Below are 16205 nucleotides of genomic sequence, written 5' to 3'. Positions count from 1 at the left end.
TATCTACCCCTTGACACATAAGATGCTCAGATAGATAGGTTGCATTGGAAACTCTCTTTGGGGGGGGGGGGGGGGAGGGGGTACAATGGCACCATTTCACCCATAAACCATGCACTACAACATTAAAACATTGTAATGAATGGAAATCATTAGAAAATCAGAGGAAATAGCATAATAGAGGTATTAAAGCTTGACTTGATCTGTTAATATTTGTGAAACATTCTATAGACAAATAAATGTGTGGTTGAAATGCTAATGCTGTCTAAAGGCTTTGGGTGGTTTGATATAAATCTACTTGAGGCTAACCTCCAATGGCACCACAAACTGGCAACATCTACATATGTGGAGAGACCACCGAAAGAGAGTTTGAATTCAGTCCTTATTTAAAAAAAAAGAGGATATGTATTCCCTGACCGCACCATTATCAGGAAAAGGTGGCTCAAAAGCAAAAGCTTTGAACTGGTTGCTTGTTGGGGGTGTAGCCCATCATAGTGTTAACGCCACAGCATGCAATCATTAACAACAGGTTCGAAGGCAAAGCTTCAAACGAGAGTTATCATTGAGAGATTATCAGTGAGAACTATCAGTGAGATTGCAAAGGCATTCTAATGCTATTTGCTACCCAACATGAAAGGACGGGACAAATAAACATGTATGTAGCCTAATTACATTGTAATTACAAGCAAACGAATCGCTTGTTTTATTCACGTTTTCTGTGAAATATGGAAATAATTCCTAAATTCTCGACAACCGAGAGAGCGGTGTGCTTACCTGTTATGTGGTCTAAAGGGTAGCAAGATTCCAAGGGGTTTTCAAAAGGAATCCTCTTTGACTTCTAGATCGCTGTCACAACGTTCCTCTAGATGGGGAAATATTGAAGCATAGTCCTTTGGAGAAGGAGACGGTTTTAGAAAGCTTCGCAGGTTCTGTTTACCGACAACACCCGCTCAATCCCGGTAGATTGACCAGGCTACCACATTCTGATGAGGGACAAGGAGTCAACGACGAAAGGAAAGGAAAAGGCTACTAACAAATAAAGCCTATTGCTGCGTGAGGCGCATTACACACGAGATGAAGGCATGTAAACTGATTTTGGAATAATTCTTCCAGCGGTGGCTTTTCATCTGACGAGTCTCTATATATATCTTTATATCTCATTTGTTGACAACGAAACGATATCTAGTCTAAATCCTCGTCTACATAAATTGGCAACAGTGATTTTGCAAGCAGGTTGAATTTCAACCAAAAAAAAAACATCCCCGCTTGCCCTTTGTGGATGGAGAGGATAGCTCAAACGACAGTTTAAATAGCGAGGACGATTTGAATCATGGTGGTGCTTGCCTGCTTCGTCTCTGGGTAATAGCGGTGGTTTTCCCTGATTCCCCTCCGACCCGTTATAGCCATGCACCGAAAAGATGCTGCGCTTGTGCGATTGCTTCTTTAGCTCGCTCACGCTGCCTCTCGGCGGGGCGCGTGCACAGTGTCCTAGCAAGTTGTGTCGCTGTGACAACGCTCGAGCATCCCTACGTGCTCTCCGGCCCTCCAGAATACAGATTGTTGCTGCTCTTTTCGAATGTTTTATCTTTACCCCATCATATGTATTGGCATCTCTGTACAGTATTACTGGTTCAAACGGACGAAAATCCTCTCTTCCAAAATAGCGGGCGCCACTAGCCTACCCATTCCCCCTCCGTTAAGCAGACTACAGAAGAGTCTAAATCATGTTGGTACTTTTTTTTGTCGGTCTAACTCCTTTCACATCAGTGTCCTCCTTCGCCGGTGAAATCTGCATCAGGGTGACGTCAAAGAATGTTAAAGCGATACAAACCCATTTTATAGCCCCCATTCCTCTCCATGGGATAAGTCATCTCCGCAGGTTATAGTCATGAATCTTGTTCTGGAGGCAGCTTTGCTCAGAGGTCACTAGCTAGCACAGTCACAATGTCATAACATCTGATTTTAAGCCTACCCCTAACCTTAAATTAAGACCACGAAGCACATTTTTGTTTTCATTCATTTCTACATATAGGCAATTTATATTTTTCAGCTGGCCTATCTAATGGGAAATCACTAAATTCTGCCTACAGGACAAGACTTGTGACATTAAACGTCAGCCTGCGTAATCTCAATGGGATGCATGCTGTCCCATCACTAGTTTTATATCTGTCTGTCTATTCCATCCATTTTTCTCTGTTTTTCTGTGGGGGAAAACCTCACTATTACACAGTGACTGGATCTACTGTAGCCCATCTACAGTCACATCATTGATGATGTTGTTGCACCTGTTCTATTGGATCTACACTCTTAGAAAAAAAGGTGCTATCTAGAACCTAAAATGGTTCTCCGGCTGTCCCCATAGGAGAACCCTTTGAATAACCCTTTTTGGTTCCAGGTAGAACCCTTTTGGGAGTGGAAGTGTGCCCCACCCTTTCCACAGAGGGTTCAACATGGAACCCAAAAGGGTTCTACCTGGTACCAAAATAGGTTCTACGTGGAACCAAAAAGGGTTTGCCAATGAGGACAGCCAAAGAACCCTTTTGGAAAACTTTTTTCTAAGAGCGTAGTGCAACAGAAGCACATGCCTCTTAATCTAGTAACACAGCCAAACATCTGGCATGAAAAGTCTCCAAAATGATTCCCATGACACGGAGACGGCTAAAGCCTGCCAAATATTACCTGAGAGAGAACACTTCAATGTCAGTCAGGTTCATCCGTCCCCATCTTTACATTATACATTCTGATAGAGGCAATGGCAACTAAATGAACAATCAATATTTGTGTCACTCTGATGTCTAATTCTGAGACTATGTAAAGGCTCATACATGCTCATAAGAAGTAATAAAGCACTGTAGGCTACCTGCAGACTCATTTTATACAATAAGAGAGAGCTACACCCGGCTACAACCTTGAGTCGACAGATGTTGGTGGATGTTCTGTTCTCTCACCTCACCTCCTCTCCATCTCAACCCACCAGGGAGGAAAAGAGACACGACAGAGATAGAGAGGGGGACAGGTCGACTGACACGGTTATCTCCACCATCAAGACAAATTGTTTATAGGCGTTGGATGTGTTGGATGGATATTCCCCAGTGACATTTCATCAGGTCACCTAGCTAGTTCACATAGGGGAGGGAGGGGACACACACTTAACCACACACACATGGACACAAACAAACACAAACACCTATACACACAGTACACACACAAAAACCTACGTCAGACACACAAACATGGACACATACACACACCCCGTGATAGACCCAGGGCAGCCATCAGAGGTAATGGACCACCAGAGATAGCTGAATAGCTGACAGCTGAGCCCCCCCCCCCGCCCCTATATTAAAACACCTCCCCTCCTTTGCTATACCATACCCTCCACCGTTCCCCTCTGATGAACAACAGTGATGGACACAAACACAGCTAACCACACACCAACACACACACACGCACACACACACACACACACACACACACACACACACACACACACACACACACACACACACACACACACACACACACACACACACACACACACACACACACACACACACACACACACACACACACACACACACACACACACCCCGAACCCAACACAGACAAACACAAACCTAACCATAACCATACACACACACAAACACAACCTCACCCATGTACACAAAGACACACATGTGCACATGCACGACCAAATAACTAAAAACAAAACACTCACCCCACACGCTCTCTTTCTCTCTCTGTATGTCTGTGTGAGTGGTAGCTACATCAGCCCTTGCCATAGCAAGCCCCAGGGGAGCTAGCTGTTCGCTCTGTGGAGAATTACTCTATGGCGCTTATCCTTTTTTTTGCTCCTGTGCTGTAAAGGCCTGTTTGATCGGCCTCATTCTCAGTAAGTGACCGGGGAAAAGGCCCTTTGAAGTACCTTAAAGGCTGTTGCTGCTCTGCCCTGTCTGTCAGACCTTTAGAGCTGGGGTCTCCACGCTCTCAAAGGGAGGTGGTGTGTGTATGTGTGTGTGTCTTCACACGCAGGTATGAAGGAATGCACACAGAGGCGCACACACACACATGCATGAATGTATGACACCATTCCCCCCCCTCCCCCACACACACACACACACACACACACACACACACACACACATACACAGACACACACAGGTTCATATATATTGTATGCACACTATCCGGCAGGTTCACACAACCCATAAAGTTTAAACAAACAACATTTAATAATATTACTGTCTAGTTGATGCTGTGTGTGTTTGTTTAGAGGTGTGCATAGAGTCATAAAATCTAACAAAGCTACTAATCTTTCCTTCTAAGCCACAGAGTCTAAAAATAAACACATTTCTCTCTGTAATTTACCTGTCTGTCAGGGTGACATACTGAGCATGACCCAGAATCCTTTCTGTGTTTACTGTACGGACTCCATTGTGTTGGACTTGGGTTCTTCTGCACAGCTGGACTTACATCTATGGAACCTGGAAAGAGTTTTCAGAATCTGAAATCAAAAGAGCAGAGAGCTTTTTTGCATAACTGGACAATCATTTGGATATTACCTGTAGTGGTGCATGGGTAAAATCACTGGAGAAGCCAAGCCAGAAAAAAGCCATATTACAACCTATGTGTTGTGATAATTGCATTGTTTGCTCTATTACCTGTTAGTTCATATGCATTGCCACCGTGATATATAGGCCTAAGGCCGAGACAATAAGAAGACACAGTGGAAGTGTCACGCCCTGAACTTAATTTTCTATGTTTTATGTATTATTTTGGTCAGGTCAGGAGGGTGTGACGAGGGTGGGTATGCTTGTTTTGTCCTGTCTATGGTTTTTTGTATATCTATGGGTGTTTGTTAGTCTAGGTTATTATAGGTCTATGGTGTCCTGAATTGGTTCCCAATCAGAGACAGCTGTTTATCATTGTCTCTGATTGGGGATCCTATTTAGGTTGCCATTTTCCATTTAGGTTTGGTGGGTTATTGTCTATATGTAGTTGCATGTCAGCACTTGTTGTTAAATAGCTTCTCGTTTGTTTAGTGTTTATTCGTTAATTAAAATAGTATGTATTCATATCACGCTGTGCCTTGGTCTCCTCTATACGATGAACGTGACAGGAAGAATAAGTTTCATCACAAAACCATAGATTCACAAGTCCACAAAGCATATTGCATGTAACAAACAGTTAAATTAACTGACTGCATGGCCAAGCAAGTTAATGTTTCTGAAATTTTTGGACTACTAAACAACTATTGATTTAGAACCACGTAGAGTTACCGCAAGACGCTAAGAAAACAGGAGCCGCTGTCACGTCCTGACCATAGTTCTTGTGTGTTTTGCTTGTTTAGTGTTGGTCAGGACGTGAGCTGGGTGGGAATTCTATGTTGTGTGTCTAGTTTGTCTGTTTCTATGTTCAGCCTAATATGGTTCTCAATCAGAGGCAGCTGTCTATAGTTGTCCCTGATTGAGAATCATATATAGGTGGCTTGTTTTGTGTTGGGGATTTGTGGGTAATTGTCTATGTGATGTTGCATGTTTGCACTCAGTATTATAGCAGTCACGTTCGTTTTGTTATTTTGTATTGTTTGTTAAGTGTTCTTCATTATTAAAAGGAAGAATGTATTCTAATCACGCTGCGCCTTGGTCTCCTCACTACGACGATCGTGACAGCCGCCTCCACTATTCCAGCACTATTTCAACTTCAACATTTCAACATCATCAAATCATCAAATCACCTATGCTTAAGGAGGACAACCACATAACGAGATGCAACAATTCAAGTTGTTTCGGTCAATGGCGTATTTCTCTTGGTGCTATGTGATAGTTAAGCCAAATCCAAATTCGCTTCCCTTGACACTTTTTTTTGGTTGCGCCAGGACCATTCGCAGTTGAGCTCAATCAGTTTAGCAAAACGCTGATTGGCTAGTATGTTGTATTTTTTTATTATTAAGGGAGACCAAATGCATTAAATTATGAAAACACAGAGAGACGAAAGAAAAACATTTGTATATGTAAAAAAAAAAAAAAATGTATTTTTTGGGGGGGAAGCCTGGCTTCCCTTGCCATCTATTAATACATGCCACTGGATATGACTCAAGACTAAGCTATGGCTTCATTGACTGTCAATAGGTGCCCCTTGGTCTACCAATCTCAGCCTCACTCTGACCACCAGCACACTGTTGTAGATAAGGAACATCTATTTTATTTATATTGTGATGCTTCCCATTCTAAAGAGGTCCCCCTTCTATTCAACATCTGACTGACCCTATTTCAAGCCATCCATCATTTTCCCTGTTCTCACCTTCAGTTTGGCCTCCTCCCCTTCCTCACTCCTCACCCTCATCTTCCCCTTCCTCACCTCCCAGTAGGCCTATGCCATTGGGGCACTGACTGGCATGCTTCCCTCTTCTCTGACCCACCCGGGATGGGAATCAGATAGATTGACACCCCACCTGCCACACACACGCATGCTCACACACACAGACACAAACTCTTTCTCTGTCTCTCTTTTTTTCTCTCCGATTCGTTCTCTCGTTCGTGTGGCATCTGCTCTTAATTGGGCCCATCTGAGCACTGGCATGGCTCTCACATCCATGAATGGGCCAATGGCTAATTGCTGTGCCAACCTCCTGTCCCCTTGCTGTGTTTTGCCACGCAGAGATAGACAGAACAACAAAAAGAAAAGAGAAAAGGACAAAGAATGAGAAAGAGGGGTCTTGTTTTGCATTTTAAATCGCTTTCTCGATACAGTATGTGTGTAAAATGTATGATCGTGTAGACTATCCAACTATGGAACTCTTCCAAGTCAAGGTAAGCTTTTAGTTTGATTAATGTATTGCCACCGGGGCCCGCCGGTGTAACTACTAAACTACTTGCTGTACTGTACATTGCACTGCTTGATTGGCACGGGTTTACTAACACGTTAGTTGTATTCGCTATGTTGACTATGATGTTAGCTTGAAAAACATTTCTTAAATGGTTTTTTTGAAAAACATTTCTTAAATGGAAGCAAAAGGAATGAAAACCTACCTCAATTTGTCCAATAGAAACTCTTGTTTGCTGTTTGGACTAATTATTACACCCTAGATCAGCTAGATACAGGCAAGAGTGTGCAAGGCGGTATTGAATGTGTCACTGTCTGTCACCTTGATTACGCCAAATTGTCTCGTGACCTGTGCACTTACATTATAAACTTTCATTCGTAGGCTAGGTTGTAGCATGATGGGTATAGGTGAAATTAGAGTATCATGTAGTGGCCTAAACCTATCAATGTGACATTGAACTGGGAGTAGCATTGATATGTTGCTACACCCAGTAATCCAATATGATTTAATAGAAAAAAGCCCGCTCTCCCTAATCTTAAACGGCACAGACCTCCACTGGTGCGTACACTACAGGCTATACAATAACAATTTCTAAACTAACATATTCTGCATAAATACACATGCAATTAAGGCAATGCTGGCACTTAGACAACATAAACAACATTCACATGTTGTATCTGAAATATAAACAAACATTAGCTGCAGGTTACAAAAAAGTAGCCTACTGTATGTGCAGTTACAAGTGGAAGAAAGTAACTCTAAATGACTGAGCATTGATATAAACCCCAACAGCAGGGGCGAACTGGGACAAGAATTCAGCCCTGGCATTTTATCCACAACAGCCCACATCATTGCGTGCGCCGCCAACCCACCAACCCCCCCCACTCACCACCAGCCATACACACACACACCCCATCCGCACACATACACCCTATACCCTGACCCTACACCAGTGACTGGCGAGAGATGGTTCTCCTCTTCTTTTTTAACCAGCTCATATAGAAAACAAGGCAGTTGCAGATCTGACTTTTACGGGATCTTTAGTCCCCATACTAAAAGACCCGGTGCTTTCCGAAGATTCTGTGCATGTGTGGATCAGGTTCTGCACATGTGAATATTCTTTACTTTATATGCATTGAAAAGGCTACTCAGGCTCATTTAACACCCTGAGGTTGATGTCCTCCTGAATTAGCATAATAAACAAATCCCCATAAAAATCAGTCAGTTTAAGCTCGAGATATCTGTTTTTTATTACATTGGATGCGTCTTCATCTATTATGACACCTCTATGGAAAGATGAGACTTTCACGAACACAATGGTGTTCTCCCTTTTGCTTTACACCCCCCACAAGCATCTTGTGACTCATCTGAAGTTGGTACAGCCGATCTGCCAACTTCTGTCTGTAGCGTCTGAAGGCTACCACAGCATTCTGAAGTGATACGCCATCTGGTTTGCGCTTAGAGGGACTCTCATTTGTTTTTCAACAGAACAATGACTCAACACACCATCAGACTGTGTAAGGGATATTTGACCAAGAAGGAGAGTGATGGGGTGCTACATCAGATGACCTGGCAACCACAATCACCAATCACAAACCAATTGAGATGGTTTGGGATGAGTTGGACCGCAGAGTGAAGGAAAAGCAGCCAACAAATACCTCAGCATATGTGGGAACTCCTTCAAGAATGTTGGAAAAGCATTCCTCATGAAACTGGCTGAGAGAATGCTAAGAGTGTGCAAAGCTATCATCAAGGCAAAGGATGGCTACTTTGAAGAATCTTAAATATAACATATTTTGATTTGTTTAACACTTTTTTGGCTACTACATGATTCCATATATGTTATTTCATAGTTTTGATGTCTTCACTATTATTCTGCAATTTAGAAAATAGTAAAAATAAAGAAAACCTTTGAACGAGTAAGTGTGTCCAAACTTTTGACTAGTACTGTATCTCATCACTGCAACTCCCCAACGGGCTCGGGAGGCAAAGGTCGAGTCATGCGTCCTCCGAAACATGACCCGCCAAATCTTTCTTACAGTGCCTTGCAAAAGTATTCATCCCCCTTGGCGTTTTTTCCAATTTCTTTGCATTGCAACCTGTAATTTAAATGGATTTTTATTTGAACTTCATGTAATGGACATACACAAAATACTCCAAATTGGAGAAGTGAAATCCCCAAAATTACTTGTTTCAATTATTTATATATTTTTAAATAACGGAAAAGTGGTGCATACATACAGTATGTATTCACCCCCTTTGCTATGAAGCCCCTAATAAGATCTGGTGCAACCAATTACCTTCAGAAGTCACATAATTAGTTAAAAAAAGTCCACCTGTGTGCAATCTAAGTGTCACATGATCTGTCACATGATCTCAGTATATATACACCTGTTCTGAAAGGCCCCAGAGTCTGCAACAGCACTAAGCAAGCGGCACCATGAAGACCAAGGAGCTCTCCAAACAGGTCAGGAACAAAGTTGTGGAGAAGTACAGATCAGGGTTGGGTTATATAAAAAAATCTGAAACTTTGAACATCCCACGGAGCACCATTAAATCCATTATAAAAAAATTGAAAGAATCTGGCACCACAACAAACCTGCCAAGAGAGGGCCGCCCACCAAAACTCACGGACCAGGCAAGGAGGGCATTAATCAGAGAGGCAACAAAGAGACCAAAGGTAACCCTGAAGGAGCTGCAAATCTCCACAGCGGAGATTGGAGTATCTGTCCATAGGACCACTTTAAGCCATACACTCCACAGAGCTGGGCTTTATGGAAGAATGGCCAGAAAAAAGCCATTGCATAAAAAACAAAAATAAGCAAACACATTTGGTGTTCGCCAAAAGGCATGTGGGAGATTCCCAAAACATATGGAAGAAGGTACTCAGGTCAGATGAGACTAAAATTGAGCTTTTTGGTCATCAAGGAAAACGCTATGTCTGGTGCAAACCCAACACCTCTCATCAACCTGAGAACACCATCCCCACAGTGAAGCACGGTGGTGGTAGCATCATGCTGTGGGGATGTTTTTTATCAGCAGGGACTGGGAAACTGGTCAGAATTGAAGGAATGATGGATGCCGCTAAATACAGGGAAATTCTTGAGGGAAACCTGTTTCAGTCTTCCAGAGATTTGAGACTGGGATGGAGGTTCACCTTCCAGCAGGACAATGACCCTAAGCATACTGCTAAAGCAACACTGGAGTGGTTTTAAATGTCTTGAAATGGCATAGTCAAAGCACAGACCTCAATCCAATTGAGAATCCGTGGTGTGACTTAAAGATTGCTGTACACCAGCGGAACCCATCAGCAGACATTAATTCAGCTTGATCTTACTTTGATCTAACTTCGCCTGAGTAGCTTGTTCTCTGTGCATAAATAATATTGTCGTGACTTTACTTTCAGTAGTCTGATGACTTGTCACACACTAATCTGTTTCACCTGTCCTTGTGATTGTCTCCACCCCCCTCCAGGTGTCGCCCATCTTCCCCATTATCCCCTGTGTATTTATACCTGTGTTCTCTGTTTGTCCTTTGCCAGTTCATCTTGTTTGTTCAAGTCAACCAGCGTTTTGTGTCTCAGCTTCTGCTTTTTCCAGTCTCTCTTTACTCACCCTCCTGGTTTTGGCCCTTGCCTGTCCTGACTTTGAGTCCACCAGTCTGCCCACTCTGCCTGCCCCTGACCCTGAGCCTGCCTGCCGACCTGTACCTTTGCCCCCCTCTGGATTACCAACCTCTGCCTTACCCTGACCTTGAGCCTGCCTGCCGCCCGGTACCGTTGCCCCACCTCTGGTTTACTGACCCCTGCCTGCCTTGACCTGTCTAATGTCTGCCCCTGTTGGCATATTAAACTATTGTTTATTCAACGTGGTCTGCATCTGGGTCTTACCTTCATATCTGATATGACTTGTTTATTTAATACACTAACTATGCTTAATTGTTACCCAATTAAATTAATCACGTAACAACTAACTCATTAGGAATTTGGGGCACCACAGAAGAGGTTGTTTAAGCTATATATATATATATTACATTGATAAAACAGTCAACATATTAATCATTACCTCTTATCATATCATCTTTCTGAACAGTTGTAACCTCATGCATCTGCAAAACCCCAGCCTTACTCATGATTCAGTACTACACCAATTGGTTTAATTATTTATTTAATAGCTAACTAAATAATAACAGAATAAACATGCACCCTTTACATGAGACAAAGGTCCTTGGTGGGCAGACTAAAATATGACGGCTTGTTACAAGGAATGAAGAGGGGTGAGGAAGAGAGAGAGAGAAAAAAAGGGACACTTATCGTGGACACATTTTCAAAACTATTCTCACATTAATCATATACTTTGTACACGAACCGCCACCCATTTGGAATAAGAAATCTTGAATGTATGTACGTGTGTGAGTGCCTTTGTTTGCCGTTTATCTCTGTCGGAACCAGGCATTCTTAGGAAGGATGTCGATTAGTCTGATTGTCCAAAAGGGTCCAGACCCGTCTCTTCAACTGTTGTTCACTCTGGAAGATAGCCAGTTATGTTGATGGTTCCCATTGCTGATGAGCGTAGTAGGATTGTCTCACTTAGATGTGCTGCTCTCGATATCTGACTTAGGACAGCTAATCAGCCGTACCAGTGATTGTCTGGGGGATGTTCTTCTCGCCTACACCTCGTGTTGATTATTCAAGATTCAGCGTTTAAACCACTTTAGACATGGGCTGCAACTGCCCATCTTTCCTGGTCTCTGAAATGTTCATTCTTAGCCAGTCCTTTTAACCACTCTGGTCAAAAAGGACGGTTCCATCAGGCTGACATGCTCACTGACCTCACTCAGGGCGTGGCTACTTAAGGTGCAAAGGATATGATTGGAAGTTATCTCTTAAGCCTCCCAAAATCCCGTTCCTACGTTAACAAAAAAAATCATATTATATGCACAATGTATTGGGTGGAAACTTGACAGATAAAGGGGATATACTTTCCAAGTTACAGTATTTTGTCCATACCCTTTTTAATGACCAATATGACATTAGTTGTAACGATTCTCGTGGGTTGAAGGAAGAGTGGACCAAGGTGCAGCGTTTAAAGTGTTCATGATTAATCAAAAAAAAACAAATTGAACAAAAACAACAAACAGGAAGCGAAACAGTTCTGTCTGGTGCAGACACAAAACAGAAAACGAATACCCACAAACACAGGTGGGAACAGGCTACCTAAGTATGGTTCTCAATCAGAGACAACGATAGACAGCTGCCTCTAATTGAGAACCACACCCGGCCAAACACATAGAAAAGGACAACATAGAACAAAACATAGAATGCCCACCCCAACTCACGCCCTGACCAAACCAAAATAGAGACATAAAAGGTCAGGGCGTGACAGTAACCCCCCCTCCCCCCCAAAGGTGCGGACTCCGGCCGCAAAACCTAAACCTATAGGGGAGGGTCTGGGTGAGCATCTATCCGCGGTGGCGGCTCTGGTGCGGGACGTGGACCCCGGACTGGGGACCCTCGCAGCGGGCCCCGGACAGGAGGGCGACTCTGGCTGCTCCGGACAGGAGGGCGACTCTGGCTGCTCCGGACAGGAGGGCGACTCTGGCTGCTCCGGACAGGAGGGCGACTCTGGCTGCTCCGGACAGGAGGGCGACTCTGGCTGCTCCGGACAGGAGGGCGACTCTGGCTGCTCCGGACAGGAGGGCGACTCTGGCTGCTCCGGACAGGAGGGCGACTCTGGCTGCTCCGGACAGGAGGGCGACTCTGGCTGCTCCGGACAGGAGGGCGACTCTGGCTGCTCCGGACAGGAGGGCGACTCTGGCTGCTCCGGACTGAAGCCCATCGCTGGATGCTCCGGACTAGAGGGCGTCGCTGGAGGCTCCGGACTAGAGGGCGTCGCTGGAGGCTCCGGACTAGAGTGCGACTCTGGAGGCTCCGGACTAGAGGGCGTCGCTGGAGGCTCCGTACTGAAGGGCGTCGCTGGAGGCTCCGGACTAGAGGGCGACGCTGGAGGCTCCGGACTAGAGGGCGACGCTGGAGGCTCCGGACTAGAGGGCGTTGCTGGAGGCTCCGGACTGACGGCCTTCGTTGGAGGCTTCATGCCATAACTCCTCACTGGAGGTTTCGTGCCACGGATCCTCACTGGAGGCTTCGTGCCACGGATCATCACTGGAGGCTTCGTGCCATGGTTCATCACTGGAGGCTTCGTGCCCTGGATCATCACTGGAGGCTTCGTGCCCTGGATCATCACTGGAGGCTTCTTGCCATGGATCATCACAGGAGGCTTCGTGCCATGGATCATCACTGGAGGCTTCGTGCCATGGATCATCACTGGAGGCTTCGTGCCATGGATCATCACTGGAGTGGAGAGACACACAGGAGGCCTGGCTCTGGCAGCAGGCACAGGACTCACCAGGCTGGGGAGACATGCAGGAGGGTTATGGCTTAGCACAGGCACAGGACTCACCAGGCTGGGGAGACATGCCATCGGCCTTTTCCTTAGCCGAGGCACCGTATACACTGGGCCGTGGAGGCGCACTGGCGGTCTCGAGCGCAGAGCTAGCACAACTCGTCCTGGCTGGATACCCCATGACCGTGTTATAGTTTTGGCGGGAAAAGCCTGATAACAAAGACATTCCTCTGGTGGATTTTACTGGAGGTGGGGAACAAAGGCTCCTTCTTCTGTAATTTACAACAGGGTGTGAACTGTCGACTTCCCAGCAGCACCCCCCCCCCCCCCACCCCCCCCTTTGTGGGAGAGAGAGAGGCTTGGTTATTGTTAACCATTGCCAAGCTGATCTGACCCATTGTGATCCTCACAGGACAGGCATGACAATATGCACATGTGCCAAATGTGATCCTGAAAAAGTCAGATCCACAGCCACTCCCTTAAAAAAAATACAATATGTAAAAACCCCACTGGATACAACTCACCACTATAACTGTGCCTCCACTCTAGCCATTTTGTTCACCTCCCTGTTGTGCTGTCTATCTGTCTCAGCATGTTCTCTGCTGTCCCTCTCTGCATCTTCTTCTTCTCTCTCTGTCTGTCTGTCTGCAAAAGCCTTATACTTTATAAAAGCCAAGTTAACGAGGCTATATTGGAAATTAGTGCCTGTCATATGTGTTCCCCTGAATCAACACCTACCCTAAGTGTTAATTACTATTACAGGGCTCCAGACTAACATTTTCCCCTGGTGCCACTTTTACAGTTGGTGGCAACAGCCTCAGACCCAATCATGAGTAATCATTTTATAAAGTCATTCATAGTGCTTTATTAAGAATGTAAATAGACTATTCTAGAAAAAAGGTGTTTAATCTAACACATCCAAGAAGAAATGCATGACTCAAGATATTTTGTGCAACCTAATCCAGTGATTGTCATGAATTTTGGGTTGCCAATTGGACTATAGTTGCTATATTTTACTGTCCTGATATATTTTTATTCAATAGAGAGGAATAACATACATCTTTATAATAGCCTATGCTATTAGAACTAACACCTGAGGAATTGGAAACTCAAAACACATTAACTAGATCATTCACTCTAAATATAATACCCACTGCTAATAGCCATGTATTCATCCAACAGTAAGTGTAATGTTCTAAATAAATGTTGCAGTTGTAGGCTACTACCCATGAGACCTATAGGCCTATGCCCTCACAACGGCCGGTACGCATTTTGCGCCATATCAAATTTTGTGGTTGTAACTTAACTGCTATTGAGCAGAATATTGAGAGGTGAGAAATAAAAAATGATACTTACAGAAAGCTGAGAACCTCCTCTCTTCGACATTGACAAGGGAATGAAGCTTCCAAAGCTGTGCAACTGCATTTTGAAATGTTATATGATCAGAACACATTTTTCTCTCTAGTAGTCTCTCCATGAAGGGAGAGCATAGTGTCTCGCTCATTACAGCAACAGGCCCCAGCAAAACAGGCACAGAGGGAGGGCACACACCTTCATTACAGGAATCATGAAGATAATGCACTTTACTGTTTGACTAAATCATGGTTTTAGATGCACAAAAATAGGATGTTTTGAGTGAGGTGACAATGTAGAATGTGCTCTTTCTACGTTTATAGGCACCCTTTACGTTTTTTACGATCCATGATCTTGGCTGTCTAACTAACGACAGAGTTGGAGCAGGTCTCTTTGGGGATGCCAAATTTGACTTTGAATGTGTGTTTGCGTGACCTCAGCTCAGCCTATCAGGAAACAGATCAGGAAACTGATCAGTGGGCAACGGCCGGCCCATCTTGGTAGGGGGGCCTGCGTTTCCCACTGATCAGCCATTATAGATTAGTATAACAGAGAAATTGAGCAAAAATCTTAACAGGCCCATTTATGTGTGTCGATTTCGACCAGCCCATCCAACAAGAAAATGGTCCAGCTCATCTGGCATTTTCCAGATTTGCCAGATTGCCAATCTGCTCCTGCCCAACAGTAAATCCACAACTCACTTTATGGATGCATGCACAATGTTCCTAGAGTAAATAGTTAACTTTGTCGCCAGACAAACTTGTGTCCTCTTCTTGCGACCTCAATAAAACTCTGAGCTAGAATGGACAGGTGCAGTGTCCACATGCTTGTCCAAGCCCACTGATTGGGCTAAAACCGAAGGGCTGTGATTGACAGCTGAGATAGATAGATATCTACCCTAAAGGGACAGTGGGGAAAGTCACATGCACAGGCATGGCCTTTTAAACTTCTCCATAATGTATGTGAATTAGCGTACACGTGTTGTGTCTAGTGTGTGTGCGTGTGTCCTATGTGTCCTCTGCTGAGTGTGTATTCTGTGTAAAGAATGCTGACGTTCTGCTGAGAGAAGAGCTGGGGGGTCGATCTTTTATTCATGACACGCACATCGTAAAATCACACACACATATACACACAGACACGCAAACAATCATGTGGCGGAAAAATGTGCTTGTTTAATATTTCTATGAAGGGGCCTCCTCTCTCAAGGACCAAGTGAAATGTTACACACCCCCCAGTGGTTTGGAATCCTGTAGGGGGGTTACTGCACTGATGAGCAGGTGAGAATTCTCACCTGAGCAGGTGAGAGGCCATGGCCTCCTGGAGGCCTTAAGCAAAATTTGGTTTTGCCAACTTTGCGGCAAAACATTTTAGTGACTGCCCTCTTGACGGTGGGGAGAAAAGTGTACTGCAATTCTACACATTTTGCCACGTGAGAGAAATTTGTGAGAACTTTTTTAAAGCTAATTTCTTGAAATGTTACACTTTTTTTCCATGACAAATGCCATGTTAATATGATATCTGAGAGTGACTAACAAAATCAATGGGGGCCCCTTGGAAGTCAGGTGCTTCCATAAGCATGTGCACGCTTGTATTTTGAATGCCTTTTTGAAAAGTAAATAGGACAA

General features: G+C 44.3%; 1 protein-coding gene across 5 annotated transcripts in view; it reads right to left on the bottom strand.

Moving 5' to 3' along the window:
- Positions 1-1741, bottom strand: part of LOC139561854 (neuroligin-2-like) — a 290221-nt gene extending 288480 nt beyond the window's left edge. For 4 of the 5 annotated variants that reach the window (XM_071379172.1, XM_071379171.1, XM_071379174.1 and 1 more), the window contains exon 1: positions 772-1741. The gene's annotated coding sequence lies outside the window, so the exon portion shown is untranslated. The remainder of the gene's footprint in view (positions 1-771) is intronic. The other variant, XM_071379173.1, reaches the window with a different exon arrangement.
- Between the last annotated feature and the right edge of the window lie 14464 nt (positions 1742-16205).

The sequence above is a fragment of the Salvelinus alpinus genome, chromosome 31 (assembly GCF_045679555.1).
Source record: "Salvelinus alpinus chromosome 31, SLU_Salpinus.1, whole genome shotgun sequence".
In the NCBI taxonomy this organism is placed as follows: domain Eukaryota; kingdom Metazoa; phylum Chordata; class Actinopteri; order Salmoniformes; family Salmonidae; genus Salvelinus; species Salvelinus alpinus.
The sequence above is the reverse complement of the archived record's forward strand: the minus strand, read 5'-3'. Positions and strand labels throughout refer to the sequence as shown.